A 22,986-nucleotide genomic window follows, 5' to 3' on the forward strand; every position below is an offset into this window, starting at 1 on the left:
CTGAGGGTTAGATTGTGCCACTTTGGCAGAGCCCGTTATTGGGGAAGGACAGGCCTCTACCATGCCAGGGGGAGCAGTGGGATGCACTCTGCACCAGACAGTCAAGAATGTCTTCCAGGTGTCTGATGTCCAGTGATACAGAGTCCAAAGCGGCTAAATGGAGCTAGGGGCCATGACTCTGGTAGGGGTCAGGAGATCTGTCCAGCTGTACAGAGGGTGAGAGGGTATAAACTGCAATCCTATAAGGGGGTAGCAGTAAGGATGGAACACAGCCCCTGTGGCTCCTCAGAGTTCAGGGGCTACAATTATGCCAGGCCCTTATGTAGGCCAGACAAAGTAGACAAAATGAGTTCCTTGGGCCCTCCCCACTATTAGGGCCAGACAGATCTGTCCCAAAATAGGCAGATCTTCTGTGTGACCTCAGACAAGTGACTTTCTCTGATTGCCTGGGTCTGCCTTGTCTATTTTGATTGTCAGATCTTTGGAGACAGAGTCTCTTCCACTGGTTATTTGTGTAGCACCTAGCAGAATGGGACCCTAGTCTCATTTGGGTGCTTCCGTAATGCAAAGCAGCAGCAGAAGAAGGGGGTACTTGCACAGAACCAGTGGGGGCTTTTTGCTGACACTGTTTTGACTGGATGTTGTGATGAATTCAGAGGAGATGCTATGGTGTCAACACATGTATTAGAGCTGTAAAAACATCACTAAGAGTCTCTTAGTCAGCTTGACGAACCCTACTGAATGGCACTAGTGCATAGCAGCGTACCTTATTCATAAGAATGGCCCACACTATTATTTGCCATTTTGGAGGTGAGGAGGGAGGGAGGGAAGGAAAGCTGTGGCTGGACCTGGGAGCATTAATGAAGCTGGAAGGAGAATATATCATGGCTGGGCGTATGGGGATACTGAGAGAGGGTCAATGGGGCCAAGCAGTGGTGTCTGTGTTAATGGCCCACTGCTGGATCAGTAGCTGAGGATCTGTGGAGTTGGAATGGGGGGCATTTCCAGCGTGGGAAGTGGTGGGAACATGGCAGGGTGGGTGGGGGAAAGGGACTGAAGGGTTGGGTGGACAATACTATACGAGGGGTCTGGCTAAAGGGAGCATGCTGAGGGAACGGAAAGCGGGATCCTTAGCTCATGATGGCTCACTAGTTGAGGGAGCTGCCAGCTTTGAAGAGTTGTCCAGGCTGGGCTGTGCCTTTGTGCAATGACACCGATCACTAGCAGCCCATGGGTGACATCAGGGCACATCCCTAGTGTAGACAAGGCTGCACAGAGACAGTAGGAAAGAGGTGTGAGAATGAATCCTGGCCTGCAGATTTGAAAGAAGGTGCCGAATGCAGCAGGCAGGAAGTCAAATGGAGAAAATATGCTAAATGGCATAATGGAGAATTGGACCAAAGAACAATGTGCTATAGTTTATGCTTTTCCAGAGAAGGCTGGCAAGTCACATTGTGCCCTTACTTGTAATGTGTTATCTATTCTCCCCTGTACTTCTGCTGCTCTAACATTCCCTATAAGGCCACGTAACAATGCCTGGTGCTGAATAGGCTGTATGGCCATATGGAGTTCATACCTAGAACACTGGTTGTGTCTACACTTGAGTGGTGAACTCTTGATTGCATATTAATGTGGTGCTGGGTGAATCTTATTTTTTTTATTGGTTAAGAGTAACCAAAGTGTCTTGATTTGGTAGATGGCACTTCATGTTGTAATATCTCGGCAGAAGGGGATTGTGTTAAGAGTATTGAGGGAGCTTTAACTCCGAATCGCTGTGCTTTTGTGGGTTTGAGTCAAAACATTCTAGATTATGGGGTTTTTTTGCACTAATGGAAATATATACTTATGGATACTTTTACTATCCAGCCTGTCATGTCTGAATCCCTAAGAAGAAAACTTAAGCACTTGTCTTTTACATGTCATGCTTCTGTTGACATGAATTGAAATATTTATGCTTTGTATTTTATACAGTAAATAATTGATATTGTTATATTATATGCTTTAAATATTGTGCTCTCTCCTCTCCCTGTGGGCCCAATGCCGGGGTGTGGGCGTGTGTGTGTATATGTATATATAATATTTTAAGAACCTCTACATTTGTTTGTGTTTCGAAGAGAGATAGTGAGGTTTGTGGGTTGTTGTTGTTTTTTGTTTGTTTGCTTTTCGGTAGACAGGTTGAGATTATTAGATTGAAAAAGGTTTGAAACCTGAGATGCTTTTAACTCAGAGATCCCCCATTCTGTCTGCAATTATACAGAGCTGTAACTCCACTGGAACGAAAGCACCCAACATTCCACAGCATTAGCAGAGTGAACCAATTTGTACGGCATCCCCAGTACTATCCCAGTACATCTCAGTACCCAACTTACACAGAGGGCATGAGGCAGTCATATACTGACCCTTTGCCCAAGGCCATTGGTGGGGGTTATGGAATAGAATCCAAATGAATAGAATGGGCACCAATATAGGTTCAACAGAACAGGAGACATGCTGGCAGTTCGATGTTCAGACAGTGGATCATCAGGCAGTCAGTGCTACTATATCACAGTGCTCCCCTGTGTCTGATTAATGGGCTCCAGAGCGTGTCTGGCTGGCAGCTGGAATGCAAGCCCTGCAAGTGGGCAGAGTTAGAGAGGAACATGAGGTGTATGGGAAGATCCTTAGGGTGTTGAGTGAATAGGGCAAACCCGGGGGGGGGGGGACATGGTATAGGAAAATGCATCCCCTCAAACCTGTACCTGGTTCCAGAACTGAACTTTGGGTTTAGAGTCCAGTAGGTTTGTTTCCCTTTTGGTTTAGGGTGGGATTTCCAAAGGGGACAAAAGTAAATAGGCAACCAGCACCTAATTCCATCAGTCCCTTAAATGCCTCAGCTTTAATAACTGCAACCAAAATCTGAAGAGCCAGCCCTGTTTTATAGTCAAGAGGTCAGATATGCATCCAAACCAAACACAAAGTCTAAACCTTTTGAGGTTTGCACATCAAGAGGCCAGATCCTCAGCTGGCACAAATCAGCATAGCTCCACTGATATAATTGATTTCAGAATAGAAGCATGACAGGGGGCAATTTCATGAATTTGCCGAGGTGCCAGTTATTTTTCAAATCTGAAATCTAACAAATTAGATTTACCAATTGGATAAGTGTTATGGCCAGTATTGAAATGGAATCTAATAGGATAATCCTTTTGTCTTGAGTCCAAGTAGTGCTAGTTTACTAATTTAACACTAGATTATTTTCGGGCCAATTTCTATCTTGAACATTATTTCTCAAATCAAGACACTTGGTTACTCTTAACCAATAAACAATTTAATAATTCACCCAGCACCACATTAATATACAATCAAGAGTTCACCACTCAAGTATAGACACGACCAGGTATAAACTGTATATGACTATACAGTCTTGCAAACAACTGTTATAGACTAGGGGTAAAGCTAAGCAGTTGAACCCAAACAACAATGCAAGTAACTGAGATTTCTTATAACATATAATTATGACCATCACTTATCTTTTCTTTATTACCTAACACATTTATCGCATTTCAAAGATTTTTTGAAGGCGTAAGGATGCATGTGTCTTTAAAACACCCTTTGAAGTGTGGTCCCTGATATTTGAATGGATTGGTCCAAAAGGGACAGATTGAGAATATCAAAAGCAATTGCTTAAAATTGTTTTCAATCTTTTTTAGGCCACTCTGCTTGACTTATAAAGGAGGGCATGAGTTCAAATCTAAGATATGGTTACCTAAAGCCTCCCTAAAGAAGGCAACAAGACAACCTTCAGTTATAGATATGAAAGAACAAAAAGGGAAATAAAATCTTTGAAATGGAATTTCACCTTTTCTTATCCTGTTAACTCTGGAATGGCTGGTACAGGAGTCAGTTCCACTGCAGATCATGAAGCTCGAGTGTCCCTACAAAAAGAGTCTCTCTGGGTCAACTCCCTGGCTGGGTCGATGCCCCTTGCCATGCCCAGTTACCACCACTGGCTTTACCTAGTCCAGGTCCTAGCCCTTTAGTCCTTGCAGTGGGCCCCACCCTTGCAGCCCAGCTTACTTTGTTTAGGGGTCGGGGAAAAGCAGAAGTTCAGACTCATCAGAGAACAAGCCTCTTGCGTAGTCAATAAAAAGGTCAGTGACATCACCTTGCTTCAGGAGTAGTAGTTTTACTGGAGTCCTTATGGTCAGGTAGCTGAGTCAGTCTCTTCCTACCAGGATTGCCCCTGGAGTTCACTAGGCTCCTCACAGCTGTGATTCCTCCTTCTGCTTTAGGCACCCCTCCAGCAGCTCCCTTCTCAGGGCTTCACCTTTTAAAGCCCTCCTCCCTACCATGCATGACTGGCAGGGATGGGACTACCTTAGCACGCATAAGAATAGCCATACTTGGTCAAACTATCTATTTCAGTATCCAGTCTTCCAACAGTGACCAGTTTCAGATGCTTCAAAAGGTAATGAATAGAACAAGGAAATCACCAAGCAACCCATCCCTTGTTGTCCAGTCCCAGCATCTGGCAGTCAGAGGCTTAAGGATACCAAGATCATGGGATTGCATCCCTGACCACCTTGGCTAATAGCTATTGATGGACCCATCTTTCCTAGCTCCTTTCCTGACAGTTTGGACACCCCAACACAGTCCCACGTGGTGATCTCAGTTTTATATACCTTCCCCTAAATCCAGTGGAGACAATCCATATATTCTTTTATTATATTTCACTTCACATTTTTTGAGGCTCACCATAGGATATGAGAAATTACATTGGAGGAACAGGACAAATTATGCACATATAGAAATATATATCTCATTTGTCAAGCACACAAGATACATAGTTTCCAAAAAGAGATGAAAGATATAGATAGACTTCTTGAAGTATCAGGAGGTTTGACCTCTGGAACTTTCTGGTTCTGTGGTCACTAGCAAGCTATTCCTAATGGGTTTAAACCTACTTTTAGTTTTTCCTCTCCCCTGGCTAATAATAAGCATATAGGATAAAATGGGATACTCTGCACAGGAAAGTGGCAGCTGCTCTTGTCTGTTGCCTGGCAGGAATTCTCCTTAGCTAGAATAAGGGAGATGGGAGTCTCATCTATAAGTAAATTATGGGAGTCCTTAGGTTGGGAAACTAACAACAGTTGGAAAATTTCTTATCGAGCATCAAAGCTTTCCTTTCCTGGGAACTGTGAATTTTAGCTTTAGCTTAATTAATACTTCCCGGACAAGATGTCCTACCTGTTGGGATGACCCTGTTGACTCTCATTGTCTTTAGCTCCAAGAGGAAGCTAAGGTTTGGCATATGCACAAGGACAATTGCCACCACCTAGTTAAAAGAGCCTAGAGACAGAGAGACTTGGAGTTCTTAAAAGATATTTTCAAGGCATATTTTAATGTCTAATCACCTTACAACTGGAACTGTGCTGATTTACACCAACTGAGGAACTGGCCCCTATATTCAAGTGCAGCTCCAAATGGAATGAACAGTCTTCAGAACCATGAAATCATGAGCAGCCAGGTAAGAATTATTTGCAAACAAGCCACCTTAATTACATGGCAGGTAAAAGATAAGTGGAAAGGAATGTAGTGTCCAAAATGACAGGGATCCTACCTTTATTACAGCAGCATCACTCAAACCACTCTAAAATAAGACCGTGTGTCAGCAATTCTATCATGAACTCCAATTTCTAGGGTATAATACCATGACCATTTCAAATTGCATTGAGTTGAAACTTGAAATATACCTTGTCACTCCAGATGAAACTTTCTTCAATTTAAAAAAGTAAATATTGGGTTGAATCTCTTTTTTGAGCTATAAACAGGACACACTTTAAAAAATATAAATCTGGTTTCAGACCTTTATTTATCTATTTTATCTCACACTAGCTTGATAATAGTCACTTACAATGAGTGAAATTGTACAGGAAGAGAGCCCTTAACTCTTGTAGAATCTTCCCATTCTTTTCTAGTTAGTGACACTCTACAGAAAAGGTAAAGGACAGTCAAAGTGTGCTCGACACAGTTTCCAGGAGGTTAATATCTATCTATCGCACTTGCATGGCCCCTGTTAGTATAGAATCTGAGCACCTCACAGTCTTCAACCTATTTATCCTCCCAGTTCCCCCTGTGAGGTAGGGCAGTTGTAGTGTCTATCTAAGATTGAATTGATAGTTCTGTGTTAAACTATAGAGTTCCTAGGGAGTGAGCTTGGCTCCTGTGGTGTTGCAGTTTTCAGATCAATAAGGCGAAGGTTACCCTTGATGGTTTTTTTTAGATTGGGAGATTCTTAGGAGCATCCGAAGAATGAATACAGTGACCACAAACACAGTTACAAGCAAGGCCGGCTTTAGGCCTATTCCACCAATTGCCCCGAATCGGGCCCCGCGCCTAAGAGGTCCCCGCACCCAGTGAGAATTCCTTCCCTGGCTAGAGGTGCCTTTTTAATTTTTACTCACCTGGCAGCGGTCTGGGTCTTCAGCAGCACTTCAGCGGTGAGTCGTTCACTTGCTCTGGATCTTCGGTGGCACTTCGGCGGCGGGTCCTTCAGTGCCGCCAAAGACCTGGAGTGAGTGAAGAACCCGTCGCCGAAGTGCTGCCGAAGACTTGGAGCACCGCCCGGTGAGTACAAGCTCCATATGTTTTTTTACATTTTTTTAAAGTCATTCCTGCCGGGGCCCCGCCAAAACTGTTCGAATTGGGCCCTGCACTTCCTAAAGCCGGCCCTGGTTACAAGTTAAAAAAAATTCTTGTTTACATTATAGGTTACACTCACATACCCATCTACACAACCTGAGAGAGCCCAAGTTATAGCCAATGCCGTATTCATAATCACAAAGCCACAGATATTATAGAGCAGAGGTGGCCAAACTTGCTTTCCCACTGAGCCGCATACGACAATCTTCAGAAGTTCGAGAGCTGGGGACACCTGCTGGGGCTCAGGGTTTCAGCTCCACTCCTGCTGAAGCCCCTAGATCTCCCTCCTTGCTGAGCAGAAGCCCCTACCCCACCACCCACAGCAAGGCAAAGGTCCCGAGCTCCGCCCCCAAGTCTGGTAGGTGGAAAAGGCGGGGCATGGGGGGCTCTCTGAGCTGCAGTTGTGGTCACGAGCCACGATTTGGCCACATCTTTTATAGTGGATCTCTCAACAGGTGGTCATTGATGAAGGGGTGGTTCCTGCTGGGGTCTTCCCTCAGAGTCTGCTCACCCTATCCACAGCAGGGAACCCTCTGATCTTGTCATTATGATCATGCCTATTACCTTATGCATATTCATGAGTGCCAACATTCTTTTCCTTATTTGCATTCCCATACCCTATAAATCTTGGGATGCCCTGCTTTTCACAGGTTGTCCTCTTATTCTTGTTAACATCTCATTAACATTTCCATAAATATGTTCCCATAGTAACCTGCGGTCAGAGCAAAATGTTCCATGATGTTACAATCAGTTGTCTTGTGGTCTAGGCCGGTCCACTGCAGTCTAGACAGGTACATTGCGATATATTTTCCCAGAACGTCACTTATTGGCACATCCTTTACAGTAATCTTGTAACTCTACTGGCATAGAGTCATTCCTGGGACACGCATTCATGTCTAGTCTCCGTGACCCTGAGGCCTAGTGTGTCTAAGCTGAAATCTTACAGGCCTTAGCCTGTAGGCCTTAACTAACAGCTTTGCTTTACTTATATACCAAGTACATACTCATCACTCCTAACTACTTATCAGTTCTATATGCCTATAATCCTATCCTACTAATATTTATTCATCACACACTGATTACATATGAAATAATATATGAGTTAACTGTGACATTTAAATGATAAAATCAACTAATTGGCTACAGTCCAGTCATTCTCATCCAGGGGTACGCATATCCCTGTGGGTACTCAGAGATCTTCCAGGGGGTACATCAACTCATCTAGTTTTACAACAGGCTACATAAAAAGCACTAGCAAAGTCCGTACAAACTAAAATTTCATACGACAACGACTTGTTTACACTGCTCTATATACTATACACTGAAATGTAAATACAATATTTATGTTCCAATTCATTTATTTTATAATTATATGGTAAAAATGAGAAAGTCAGCAATTTTTCAGTAACAGTGTGCTGTGATGCTTTTGTATTTTTATGTCTGATTTTGTAAGCATGTAGTTTTTAAGTGAGGTAAAACTTGGGGTATTGTAGCAGGGTGGGTCCTGCTCCTGCCCGAAGGGGTTTAAAAAGTGGCCTGGCAGGGCTTGAGAAGACAGCCTTCAGGCTAGGCTGATTGGGGAAGTGGCTGCAGCTGGGGGCCACGCCCCAAACTGAGGAGCAGGGCCTTATAAAAGGCAGGGAAGCCAGGAGCCTCTCTCTGCTTCCAGAGAGAGATGGGCCTGGCTGCTTAGGGCTTGAGTGCAGATACCTGAGTGAAGCAGTGCTGGGGAATAGGCTGAGGAGCCAGGGGAGCTCCAGCCTAGAAAGCCCCAGGCTGCGGCCTAGCAAAGGGCCTATAGGTACTGTGGGTTGCAGAGGGCAGCCCAGGGGTAGGACGAAGCAGCAGGTCCAAACCCCCTTTGCCTGTGATGAGTGGGCTGATACTGCAGTCTGCCCCAGGGTGTGGGGCTAGACCATGACTGACAGTAGCCACTACTGAGGCAAGGCGGGGATAGTAGCGTGGGGTTCCCCTGGGAGGGGGAGACCCAATTATAGATAGCGGGCACCGGGTCCAGGGAGGGACGCCGGGGCCAGAGAACAGGTGGGTCACCAGCCTGCCGAGGGCGCTCCAGGGCCGGACCGAGGGACATTCCGGGACCGACCAGCAGGAGGCGCGGCAGGGGTGAGTACCGACCCTGTCACAGTGGCACCTGACCAGGGACCGTTTGAACCGCCCCTGATACAAAGGGCCTGGGCAAGAACTGGGGGACAGTTGCCCAGAGGACGGTGGACTATTGCCTGGACTTTGAGATTTGAGAGACTGAAGAAGATGAGAGACTATTACTGGAGAGCCTGTGTGGCCCGGCTCACCGAGCAGCAAGCACGGCTGCTTCAGCTGCTGCGGGGGCGGGCACATGGACCTCAATGGGGGCCAGGCACCTTGGGCTGGAGGCCAGTGCCGAGGCCTAAAGACTGTTTTGCCTGTGGGCAACGAGGACACTTGAAAAGGGAGTGTCCTTACTGGGTTGGGGCAGAGAGGCCTCACCCAGACAAGACTCGAGTGCCCCCTGTGAAGTTAACAGGGGGGCTCCAAGTGTGTTGGGCTTGTGGGGAGCTGGGACACCTAAAGAGGGAGTGCCCTCATGGAGCTCCCAAGGCCCGGGCCAGCCCAGAAGAAAGGGCTAGGGCCCAAACAACCAAGACTGGGGCCGTGGCAGGGGGAAGGCGCCAAGGGTGCTTCCACTGCCACACCAAGGGCCACATAAAAAGGCATTGCCCCCTGAAACAAAAAGGGGGAGTGCCCGAAACCAAGGCTCGGTCTGGGACTAGCCGCCAGGAAGGGGTAGTCCAGACCGAGACCCCTAAAGAGAAAGGGGCTGGGGCAGAGAGGCCCCACCGTACTCAGGGAACCCACACAAGGGCCAGGAGGGCCGAGGTGGGAACCCAAACTGATGGGGGAACCCACATAGGACCAGGGAAGTCTATGGTGGGGACCCAGACAATTGAAGAGGGAAGCAGGCTGCTCCAAATGCTGGAGAGCCTGCGAGAAGAAAGAGATTCTCTGCGGGCCCAGTTGAGGAGAAAGCTGGGCCGGTAGAGCACCCCACCTGCCCCCCGGTGGAGGGGTTCTTGAGGTGGGGGGTGTGTAGCAGGGTGGGTCCTGCTCCTGCCCGAAGGGGTTTAAAAAGTGGCCTGGCAGGGCTTGAGAAGACAGCCTTCAGGCTAGGCTGATTGGGGAAGTGGCTGCAGCTGGGGGCCACGCCCCAAACTGAGGAGCAGGGCCTTATAAAAGGCAGGGAAGCCAGGAGCCCAGGAGTCTCTCTCTGCTTCCAGAGAGAGATGGGCCTGGCTGCTTAGGGCTTGAGTGCAGATACCTGAGTGAAGCAGTGCTGGGGAATAGGCTGAGGAGCCAGGGGAGCTCCAGCCTAGAAAGCCCCAGGCTGCGGCCTAGCAAAGGGCCTATAGGTACTGTGGGTTGCAGAGGGCAGCCCAGGGGTAGGACGAAGCAGCAGGTCCAAACCCCCTTTGCCTGTGATGAGTGGGCTGATACTGCAGTCTGCCCCAGGGTGTGGGGCTAGACCATGACTGACAGTAGCCACTACTGAGGCAAGGCGGGGATAGTAGCGTGGGGTTCCCCTGGGAGGGGGAGACCCAATTATAGATAGCGGGCACCGGGTCCAGGGAGGGACGCCGGGGCCAGAGGACAGGTGGGTCACCAGCCTGCCGAGGGCGCTCCAGGGCCGGACCGAGGGACATTCCGGGACCGACCAGCAGGAGGCGCGGCAGGGGTGAGTACCGACCCTGTCACAGTATGCAAGACAAATCAGACTCTTGAAAGGGGTACAGTAGTCTGGAAAGGTTGAAAGCCACTGGACTACACAGTGCTATGATCCCCATTTTAGGGATGAGGTACTGAGGCACAAAGAAGCTAAATGACAAAGTCACACAAGAAGTCTATGGTGGAGCAGGGAATTTAAACCAAGAGCTCCTGAAGTCTATTCTATAACCAAAGTAGTCACAAGTGGCATCGGTCCAGCATCAGTGGCATTTCAGCATCATCAAAGGCCTGAGTTTGGGCAGTGGGAAGTCTGTGTGATCACTAAGATACAAGTGTTCAATGTGGTAATGCTGACAACTCTGTTATATGGAACAGAAACCAGGCTGTTAAAAACAGCTGAGGACAGGAAACTTAACAGTTTTTGGAGTCAAAAGTTAAGGCAGATTCTTAACATCCATTGACTTGGCTTTGTCATCAATGAGGAGATACGTAGACAATCCCAGCAAATTGCAGTCTTTCTCCAGCTGAGAACAAGAGAACTGCAATATTGCGTCATGCCCAATGGGCAGAAGCGAGTATGTTTCTACAGAAGGTTTTTAGACCTGAGGTCAAAGGCAGCAGAGCATGAGGCCAACCATGAATGAGTTGGGAAGATGGAATTTTGAGGGGTTTAAGACCCCTAAATCCTCCTATATTGACTCTTGCCAAAGGAAGAAGATTTGCAAGGGACTGGTCAAGATGGAAATCCATTCTACGGGTGACCATGGCTATATCACAGCCATCTGAAACTGCTGCTGCAGCTCCTGAGTCCTATGCAGGCACCCTAACTGTTGCACTATCCTTCACCCCGTTCTCCGAATGCCTGTTTTTACAGAGGTGCGGAGCACCTACAGTTTCTATCGATGGGAGGATAAGCTCAGTGGTTTGAGCATTGGTCTGCTAAATCTAGGATTGCGAGTTCAATTGTTGAGGGGACCATTTAGGGAGCTGGGGTAAAAATCTGTCTGGGGATTAATCTTGCTTTCAGGAGGGGGTTGGACTAGATGACCTCCTAAGATCCCTGATATTCTATGATTTTATGACTTCAGCTGGGCCTGTGGATGCTGACTGCCTGTGTCTCTCTGAGTACTGATTGTGTTCTCATATAAAATGGAGCTGAGCTGCATAATCCAGATATGCATTTTGAACCTCACAAATCTCTGGGTTATCAACTTCTGCACTTCAGTTTCACCCATTATATGGCAAAACAAAACCACTGGATCTGGATTTGTATTTTGACACCCTGTTAGTTTCCCTATGCTGTAATTATACAGCAGGGGACTGAAAAAACTCCATGGGGCTCATTTCCAGGAGTTTTGCTTGTATCCTTCCATTGTGTGTGTGGAGGGGAGAGGGGGGACCTTGGCCCTCACAGAAAAAAGGTGAAGATCTCGCCCCAAAATCATCAAGAGCCAAGAGATCACATACATCCAGGGGAGGACACAGGGGCATCTGAGCATCTCCCCATAGTGGCTGTGGATCTCCAATACCTCCCACCAGCATTGCAATTCCCGTTGTGCCATGCTGCTAGTTTCACTTCAAGGTGAACTTTAGTTCCCAATATGGAGCTGGGCAGGAAGGGACACAGAAAAGTGAGGCAGCCACTGACTGTACGCAATCTCCACAGAGCGTGTAGTACAATGAACTGTGATTCCCTTGATCCACTCACCACTCCTTGTTTCCATGCTTCTCTCTGTATTCCATGGACAGCCCTGGGGGAAGAGGGAGTTGTAAGATGGAGAGGAATGCCACTGTGGAGTGGGATGATCTCCCCATTCTTGTATGGAGGTTGAGAGATCCAGTTGTGAATTTATGAACATGATCAGGTCTTTACTTTCTATGGTGTAAATTAGCATCATTCTGTTGAAGCCGGTGAGGCTACATGGATTTCCATGTGCTAAAAAGCTGGCTGTAAATGCTGGAATTTGCAGTTGTTGCATTATACTTTATCAGTCAAAGGTTAGCTTTGTGTCTCTCCAGAAGGGCATGATCCCTGCTCCACAGAGCTCATAAATTAAACCGGCACTGCAAAATGGCTAGGCCCATCAGTGACTAATTTTGTACAAGACGCACTGTAAGCATCCCAGTGGGCTGCGTGGTAGGAGAAAGGGAGACTGGAAAATGATTAGTCCTGAACTTGCAAATGTTTAGATTTCTTAAGTGGTTTTCTGTGTGTTGCAGAAAAAATACATAGAGGTTTCTCTGCACAATTGGCAATTATTATCTCTGTTATGGATTTTCTTTTTGCAACTAAAGCATGTCTCGCCCCTAAATTGGAAAGCAAGCACACTAAGATTGCTAGTGTACTCATTAGCGATATCCAGTTATCTTTATTTTAAGCTTCAGGAAGCACAACCTGAGAGGCACAGAGAAGTGCGTGGCCTCAGACAATTAGCAGTAATCCCAGAAATAAAGAAAAATGGGTCTGTACGGTTATCCCACCTGCATCAAAGTGGGTCGCTGATAAATGTAGTCCCGCAAAATGCACTCAGGGCCACCAAGGTACTGTCAGAAGAAGGGTTACAGTGTTAAGGAAAGACAGCAGACATCAGGGGGCACATCCTCATGGGCTGTAAATTGGTGTAGCCCTACCGACGTCAAAGGCTGATTTACACAAAATGAAGATCTGGCCACAGGGATCCAGAGTCTTTGCTCCTATCTCCACTTTCCTTAACACCTCTGGGCACCTGGCTGCAACATGATAGTGCCCTGAGAGGGTTAAAAAATAGTGTGGTTTTACAGTGCAGAGGAGGAGGGGGTGTAAACGTTCCCAATACATGCTACCACTCTGCAAAAATTCCAAATCGATAGTAGCGAGGAGAATAGTGTCATAGCATCTTTCCATCCCATTTACACTGAGATCGAATGATGCTGTGTTCATGTTTGTGTTACTATAATGCCCAGAAAACCTATAAAAGATGGGGTCCCATTGTGCTTTGCATAAGAGCACAGTAAGAGACAATCTTTGCCTCACTCTAAATAGACGAGAAAGTATTTTCTTCATTTTACAGATGGGGAATTGAGGTGCAGAAAGACTAACTGACCAAGACAGGGAGTCTACAGAAGAGGTGAGAATTTAACCCAGCTTTTCTGCATACTCAAGGCGCAGCACCTTTGTGACATCCCCCAAGGTACAATCTGGGCTTTTGAACAGCACTGTCCCCTTAACCCTCCAGATCTGGGTCTCTTATACTGTTCTGCTAGTGAAAAGCAGCTTCTCCAGGCTTTGGTTACACCGCCATTAGTATGCAAATACAAACTCAGTAAAGTGACACCCATGTGCTCCAGGCACTCGGAAACTGATATAGGACGATACTAGCATATCCCTCAGCCGCAGCCTTGCGCCCCAGAAATGGGCATCTTACACTGCTCAAGACCACCTTGAACAGGGTAAGCTCATTATAAGTCCAACATTCCATCCAAGGGTAATGAATATGCATCAGCCTTTCTTGACCTGAGTAGAGGTCCCCCAAACACTTCAGCCCAAACACACTGGCTTAGATAAAATAATACAAGTTCATTAACTAGAGAAGGATAGATTTTAAGTGATAATATGTCATAAAGGCATAAAAGTCAGAATTGGTTACAAAAGAAAAAAAGAAATAAACACGCAAGCTATTTCCTAAACTTTACCAAGGCCAACAGTTCTAAAAGCAAAACAGGTTGTCTCACCATAAGCTGGAACACATTTCACAGGCTGTCTCCTTACCGCCTGGAGCCACCCTTCCCACAGTTCAATTATGCTTCTTTTTGTCTTCCAAATGAACTAGTTTCTATGTGCTGAGGTGGAGGAGGAGCGGTAAATGATGAAGCTATTGTATCTTATTTTAGTCCCTCCTGCTCTCCTAGAGTAATTCTGCCACCTCCCTCCTGCTGGGGTGCAGACAATCAGTCTGTGGTGTACATAAGATTTAATGCACGTTTCAGGTGAATTGTAAATTTCTTGCTCAGACCGTCTGTGCACATGATATTTGAGGCGTCTTTGGAGATGATGTGCAAGGCCTTTGTTTACAGGACTTTTGTCATCTTTACGGACCCGTCTGTCGGCATTCTCCCCAGACTCACAACATGTTTCAGTAACAAACCTGTAGCAAAATCTCATAACTCCATATACAATGACGGTACACACATGTCAGCAGGGATGATGATGTTCAGTAGATCATGAGTATTCAAATGCTACCTCACAAGGCATGTTTTATACCAAATATATCATAGCCATCCAAAAGTGGTGAACATGGTATACAGATGGGGTATACGGTGTCACTTGGGGTACTTTAACCATCAGGCCAGCCTTCCTCTCAGACATCTGCCACATCGCTGCTCACTGTACGTGCCTTTTGTACTATCTATGGAACAGCTTCTGGGACAGAGAAAGGAGAACTGCTTAGAATAGTCTAGTGTGTGAATTATCTCAGTGTGATACATTAAAAGCTCCCCCTTGACAACTCTGTCCTCTGCACTCGGATGATATTGCATAAATTTTAAATGGAGACATTTTTATGCCCAGCACAAGTGCAGCCTGCTCAGGTGTCAAGTACAGGCACACACTCAACAACAGGTTTATTTTGACTCAATATTATACTAGACAAAATAAATATCGTAAACTGTATCATTGCTTTTCCTTGCAGTCCAATTTGTATAACGCTCATTCACATGAGCATTTCCATTGACTTCAATTCCAGTACTGAAGTGTGTCAGGGAAGCAGAATTTGGCCCTAAATAGAGACCAGCTAGAGCCAGATCCTGCACTTTGTAAATGATTAAGGCTTATTGCTGTGAGCAAAGAAAACGCTGCTCAGCTAGGAAATCCTATCTCTGTGCTTCCCTCTGGATATAATAAACAAGCAGATACTCATTGGGGGTCATGGTCTAGCTGTAGGTGGGCTGGCAAGGTAGAAGAAGATGCTCACTCCAATCACCAGCCCCAGATATGGGGCTAATTTTTCAGTTACTACTTCGAGGCTTAATTATGCTCCTCATGGACAATGTTGCCGTTGACTTCATTAGAAGATGAAATTACCCTCAAGAACAAACCCTCAGCCTGCCTGAGTAGCTGAACAGTGTGACAGTGGAGCTAATTAGGCTCTTCTGCCCAAGGTGGGGAGGAGGATCTGGGGACATGCAAGGACTGTGTATATTCCCAGTGTGATATGAAGCGTCACTCTGCAGGTTCTCTTTGTACAGCTGTCAGAGAGCCAGTGCTGGTGGGTGTGAATGGCCTGGGGGAGCTGTGGAGCTGCTACACAGTGTTGATCCCTAAGGGGTCATGGAAGCTAGTCCGTCCATGGGGTTACAGCAGCCTCTATGAATCAGCTCAGTAGCCATGCTCTAGGTAGGCAGGACGGATTCCTTTAAGCTGCTGAAGCAGGGTGCTGGACTCAGGATTTGGCACTTAGCGAGTGGTTAGCAGGACAGGCTCCTGCTTACTGGAGACCACATCAGGGCCACCCAGAGGATTCAGGGTCCTGGTGTGGAAGGACCTCCAGCCGCCGAATTGCCGCCGAAGACCCAGAGCAGAAGCAGCTCTGGGGGCCTGGGCCTCGCAAGAGTTTTCCGGTGCTCCCAGAGCGAGTGAAGGACCACACTCCAGGGGCCCCGAAAAATTCTCATGGGGGCCCCTGTGGGGCCCAGGGCCTGGGGCAAATTGCCCCACTTGCCCCTGCCTCTGGGCAGCCCTGGACCACGTAATGGGTAGGGGTAGGGGACTAGTACACCTCATTACTAATGGGTAGGGGACAGTGGATTCACAAAGCAACTTGAAATGAGGGGAAGCCAAGGGTAGGGAAATACGTCTCCAAGTGTGGCGTTCTGTTGGCATGTGACATTTACATTACCCAAAACCATGGACAAGGACCTGAACAAGGACCTCACTCCTTCTCTAGGGCAGGAGTAATAATGGCTACCACTATTGTTTACAAAGCTTGGGGGCTGGTGTGAGTCCATTTCCTCCAAGACACGCAAACCCCCTTTTCTTTCTGATTCCACGACAGTGATTCTGAGAGGGAGAGCCAGTGTCCATTTCACGTGTGGGCATGGACTTCCGTGGGAGCTGGATCATTCCCATGGTGATGGAGACTGAATGGGTTGGGGAGTTCACCTTTCCTGAGCTCACCTCGAACACCTGCTTTGGAGTTCAGCTCTCTTATTCACTCACTCAGTCACAGCTTGACTCAGGCAGGATTGATCCTCCTGCATGAGATAAGATGAAAAACCTCTTTAGAATAATGCATTCATGCTCAAAAGCTACAATTATTTGAGGGAGAAGGTGCGGGTGTTGAGAGCTGAGCTAGATTTCCTTCTCTTGAGCAGTGTTCCTGAAAGGATTAGCAGCAAGTTTGGCATATAGGCCCCACTTCAGCACAGATGTAACATTAATCATGTGAGAAATCCCACGGAGGTTAATTTGCATAAATTCTCAAATAGCTTTCTGAGTCAGGGCCTTATTACTTACTACCCATAAGCAGCCAATACTAGATCTGCCATGCTCTAAGTCAGAGGTTTGTACACACAGCAGACAAGGTAGAGAGAATGAGTGACAGCATACCTGTGGCATATTGCAATGGTAACAGCATAACCTAATGGGTTATTGGGGGGATTGAATCTAGGACCTTCATATCCAAAAGCCTGAGTTGCTACTGTTTGAGCTGAGAGACTACACTGTCAAACTCTTAACCTTTCAGGTAAAGTCTAGCCACTCCAGACAAAGAGCCAGACACCCTATGTCAATAAATCCTTTGCTCATTTCTACTGCCTTAGAATTGAAAGATTTATTTTTCCTTTTAGTTGTTTTATGGGGTAAAATAATATAATGAAACTGGGTTCTTAGCACAGCTTCTCTACTGAAGACTTAATGGGGGCTCTTTCAAACACTGTTGCATTTTATATAATAAGCAGCAGCTCTGCTCTCTGCTATATTAGTTAAAGTCCATGTATTTTTGGATTATATTTTTTAAGCAAGTGGGCTGCATCTAATTCACACTTTTCCTATATAGCTTTATATGTTTCTCCCAACAGCTGCTACACCGAGTGAAGATCACTCTGCAACAGATCAGTGAGGTTTACATATAAATTAGGGTGAGTGTTACAGTTGCCTTTGTATTTATAAACCTTTGAAACATGCAAATGTGAATCTTGAAGCCAGGCACATTATAGGCAACGTGTTTTAACTAATGAGCTCCCTTAGGTATCTCACATGTTTCTGGTGATCCACATTTTGCATTTTGATAGGCAAGAGCTTTGGATCAAGCTTCAATCTGGGTTTGACTTGTAAAAATCCATTTTATTCCCATATCACAATCATAGTTCAATCCACTTTTACTATGTGATTGCACACACCTTATGAATCTTCTGTTGTCCAACACACATTGGCTACTGTCACATGAACATAATAAGATTTGATTGTATTAAATAACCGGGCCTTGACAACATGGGCCTGACAACTTTATATTGAATAGCACCTTACTTCGGGGAAATTCTCATGGACTTCAGTGGGACCAGCCCCAGAATAAAGGAATATTCTGTGTGAATAATAAGAGTATCTGAATCTAGCTTCATGCATATAGGATATTCATTGTTTCCCGTACTGTAATGTTCGGGGATAAATCTTGCCTCAAGCTAGGTGTGCAGAAACATAGAGATATGAAAGTCCACCGTCCAGGGGATTTATTGCCCTCAGCAGGGTGAGATTCTGTAAAAAGTCACTTCTTCCCTGCAGGATAATTGGAATGTTTAGACTGCAGGACTATATGGGCCGGTTTAGCAGATATGGTGAGCACCTGCAGTTCCCAATGACTTCAGCCGGTGTTGTGGATGCTCATGCATTGTGTTTTTGTTAACAATAGATTTTGTGATAGACTATCAGGATGGTTTTTTTTTCCTGCAAAGGGTTTAAATGAAAAAAAAAGTTTTGTGAAACACTTTCTTCAAAAGAGTTTGATTTTTTTCCCACTGAGAGACCAAAAGCTTGGCAACCAAAACATATTCTTTCTTTGGTTGAATCTTTTCAATTTGGGATTTTATCTAAAAAATATTATTTTTTGGGTTCAAATTGGACATTTCCTTTGGATTTGGCCCATTGATGTTACAGGAAGGTTTGCTTCAGGCCTGGTGTTTAGGATTTTGACCAAATATTCAGTAGCCACAACAAAATGAATGTGCAAATTCAAAGGGTGGATTCCAACTTTTCTGTGGGAGACTATCCCTTAAACTACTGCAACACATCCAAAAATGTAAGTCCATGGTGTATAAGGAACCTACTATCAGAGCTCAGGTGCAATAGTACTGCTTTAAAACTTTGCCTTCAGTGACTAAATAACAGATCTGTAGTTAGTTATTCTGCATATTTGTAGAGTTCAGGTTCACTCTTCCCATAAGCACAAGGGAAGTTAAGAGGAAATGCTGAGGTAACCATCACCGTGATGGATTGTCAAAACAAATCACCCCAACTCCACTGGTGTGATTTGTAGGCACTACAAGATTCACTTGGTGGCAGTGGCTGTTACTACCTGGGTACGTGGAGGGTCTGTAAGTGGTGGGCCTGCAGTTTACAGGCTGAGAACCCCAAACAACTCCCCACCCCATGCTACCCAGCAGCTTGATTGTATTCTCCAAACGGAAACACCATAGTTGAGGCTGTGACAGGGACGTGTGTTGGTGGGAGATAAATGAGGTTTGTGAGGAAGTGGGCAGACAGAGAATGAAAAGGGGCACCCTGATCTTAATTGGCCCCATGAAAACCTTTATTCCCTGCTCCGTGCCTCTTCCCTCTGGTCCCTGCAGTCCATGAACTGGAAGGACCCATGCAGAGAGTTCCCAATGGCAACCAACGATTCAGCAACATCAAGAGGCAGGAGCCAGGAAGGCCCAGAAGCAGCAGGTGGGAATCCATTCTGCAGCACATCTGGCGGCCTACCCAGTATCTATGTCTTTGCTAATAGATAGGGTGTTATTGGGGAGGCTTAACCCCAGAGGCCCCTAAGGTCTGATCTAAAGCTCACTGAAATCAGCAGACCAATTCTCATCCACTCTAACGAACTAAGGGCACTGACTAGACTCTTGGGATATCTCTACTGTTCTGTGTCCTTTCAAAGCTGCCTTCAGTTTCAACAAACAAGATTTTGTGGCACCTGAATTAATATGATCTATCCTGTTGCTAATAAAAATGGCAGGCATCACATCTGGAAAAAAATTCACCATGCATTTACAGGAGTTTTAAAAAGAGTCTAGGTTTCCTTAGTTTTTGTTACTGAAGCCCTTAATAATTAGATCTCTTGAAGCTGACAAGCATTGCATTATATTCTGAAAACATTCTCTTTACACCTATCAGACGATCCTTGTGCAGTCTTTAAAATGCCTGTTGAGGGAAAGGTGTAGACATCTTGCTAAGACTTTATTTTGTAAGAACTGCAGTGAAATGATGTACTGTAAAAGGAGCATATCAAAGTGTCACGCTGATTATCCAATGGATCACAATTTAATGTTTTTATAATAAAATGGTGGTGAGTTAATTTCATCCCTATCACAAGAGGTAGCAATGGCTGTATTGCATATTAATGTGAGTTACTGCAGCTGGTAGCCACTCTTTCCAATAGATATATTAGCATTATGTCTCTCAACCCATCACAAGCCCTTCTAGGGATCTGCATAAGATCCTATGACACCTTTGAAACTAACCCTCATCATTAGGGACTCATAGCTCCCTGTTTTAAAAGCTTCTATCATTTCACATAACATCTCTATCAGTTTTCTTTTACTGCATTAACATCCATTGTGGAAATCCTTGCCATAAGTGAGAGTTTCCCACGTCTCAAGAGGAGACTAGACCTGAAGAAAAGAAAACACAATCCACCTTTCCTGTACAGCAGTTGGAAGTTGTGATGATCCCGAACCTAAAGTCCAGAGGTGAAATCCTGGCCCTATTGAAGTTAGTGGCAAAGCTCCATTGACTTAAATGGAGCCAGGATTTTACCACCGGTACAAATACCCCTGAAGTCAGGGAACATTTGCATGCAGAGGCAATTTTTTTTTGTCTCTGGCCTATGTCCAGTTGGGCTATTCTCGTTCAGTGTTCTGCAGAGCTTGCTTTGATGATTTGCTAGTTTTGCATTGTGATTGGTCTCCTAAGTCACATGGGGCTAGTGTCACAAAAGGCTTGAGGTACCTAACTGCCATTTTAGGCACCTACATCCCAGAATCAGGCCCAGTGGGATTCACAAAACCTAGCTCAGTTGCCCTTGAGCCCTGTAGGTGCCTAAGCTTGCTCAGCACTTAAATTATTGCAGCAGAAGTTCCCTAGGTGCCCATGTTTCTACCTCTGGGCATGCACAGGGCAACCCCATGCCAGGCGTCGAGATGCCTAAGACCCAGTGCAATGCAGGAACTGGAGGAAGATTGATGTTTCTCCACCTAACTTGTCTGTGGGGCCGAATACGGTGAGCATGCTCAGAGCTTGCCTACTGGATCAGGCCCCCATTGGTGAGTTTACCCAAAATGACTGGGAAAGAGAGAAGAGGGGGCCCTCCCTCCTAATTTTTAGTCAGTGGTTAGGATACTTAGCATAGAGAGGAAGAATAGTCTTGTTCTTAAGGTACTGGATTGGATCTCAGTAGTAGATCTGGATGAATTTTTTGTGCAAAACCTTTTTTTTTAGATGAAAAATGCAGATTCAGGTCAACTGAAGCAATTTTCAGATTTAGGATGAGTTCAGCTAATTGTTTCAGTAAAAATTATATATAAAATATTGAAATATTGAAACGGTTCCTTTTGGCATTTCTGAAATGAAACATTTTGCATTTTTGTTTCAGAAAGACATTTCATTTCAGAATTTCTCAATTTTTTTTAAATAAAACATTTAACACCCCCATAATTTCAGTTTGTGATTAGCAAAACATTTTGTACAACCCAAAATGAATTTTTTCACCTTTTTCAGTTTGGCCAGCGAAGCAAAAAGTCAGTTATTTGTACAGCTTTACTCTTGGTTCAGTGTTCAATTCTGCCACAAATCTGCTATATTTGTTAGCTTTTTTAAGGTGGCCTTCACTCTGATGCACCAGCTGTCACTTGCTGATAGTCTGGTGCTGTTTGCATTATTAGGAGTTAAATTCTAAATGTCATGATTCCAGATTTGCTGTACTGTTTGTTGCGCAAACCTTCAACCCAAGAATACTATAAGCTTGGGATGTGGGTTTTTAGAAATCCCAATCATTACAAAATACAGTATTTTATTTTACGGAGAACTTTTATTCCCATGGTGAAACTCTGGAAGTGTATTTGTTTCCAGAAAAATCCAACCAAAGCAAAATTACAGTACTACTCTGTTTTAAATTTCACAGCAAAGTAGCACTTAAGGCTTATTTCAATGCATTAGATTTAAAACATATTAAGTACAATGCTAAATCAGTGTAAACCACATTTCTGAATTTATCTACAACATAATGAATAACATCTGCATCTGCAAAGAAAAGATTTATACTGAACAGCAAAACAAAATGTGTTGACAATTTGCGGAGCTTTCATTCCCTTATGTCTTATGTCTTCATTATTTGGTAAAGCCTTACTATAATCTTTCATTGTTGGAGCATTAAAGGAAAAGCTAAATGTATTAGGTAGATCTTCCTTTAATTCAGTTGCTCTTCTGAGCAAAGGTGTCTTATTTACCTTGTGGACTTTTTAGTATGAAATCCTTGAAGGACTGGTCCATAAATTTCTTCCTTTGAAAGACACATGCATCCCAGAAACTATCTACTGGCCTCTGGTGGACAGGAGTGTAGGAAGTGTTGGTAGTAGATCCCCTGGAAGTTTGGAGATTTTAATGATATTGAGCTGCACAAATTATGTTTTTATGTTCTACCAGTTATGAAACTCACAGAGAAAAAATTGTCTGGTAGTCAGGGCACTAATTTGGGCCTTCATGAGATGTGGGTTCAGTTGTTGGCTCTGCCAAAGACTTCCTGTGCAACCTTGGGCAAATCACGTATACCCTGATCCTGCAAAGACTTATACATGTGCTTAACTTTCTACATGTGAGTAGGCCCACTGACTTAAATAGAACTACTCAGATATGGACGTCAGCCTTTGCAGGATCAGGGATTTAATGTACAGAATCTGGCACAATGGGGCTGCAATCTTAGTTTAGGTCCATAGGTGCTTCTGGACTGCAGGGAAGGGTGGTGGGTGTGTATGTGTGTCTATGTGTGCCTGCATGCACCTGCACATTTGTGGGGTTTTTATTTTATTTTAATAGCTTCTGATTGACAGATGTCCTATCGATCTTCATCACAGGTAACAGCCTGGATTGTTTTCCCCTTCCAGCTCACCTGGAAGGACATAGCTCTCATGGTGAGAGGAAAGCTGTATCTCAGTTCCCATTCAATCTTTGACCTCTCCACTGAGATTGACAACAGAGCTGTTAGTGACGGTGGTGGTTTCTGCGAGGCTGAGTTCACAAGAAAGTTACTTGACTGAGCACACCTAGTCAGTGGGCAAATGCCATTTTTCAGGAAGCCTCTAACTTAAGGGTGCACTAGCTCTCTCTGCAATGGTTCAAGA

At 45.1% G+C, this 22,986-nt stretch overlaps 1 long non-coding RNA gene across 1 annotated transcript; it reads left to right on the forward strand.

Moving 5' to 3' along the window:
- The first annotated feature begins 13,453 nt into the window (after positions 1 to 13,453).
- LOC120397774 lies at positions 13,454 to 22,754 on the forward strand. The gene is made up of 3 exons (XR_005593995.1): positions 13,454 to 13,508; positions 17,455 to 17,514; positions 22,720 to 22,754. It is a non-coding gene; the product is annotated as an uncharacterized LOC120397774 (long non-coding RNA).
- The last annotated feature ends 232 nt before the right edge of the window (positions 22,755 to 22,986 follow it).

Source organism: Mauremys reevesii, linkage group 2, assembly GCF_016161935.1.
Source record: "Mauremys reevesii isolate NIE-2019 linkage group 2, ASM1616193v1, whole genome shotgun sequence".
Classification (NCBI taxonomy): domain Eukaryota; kingdom Metazoa; phylum Chordata; order Testudines; family Geoemydidae; genus Mauremys; species Mauremys reevesii.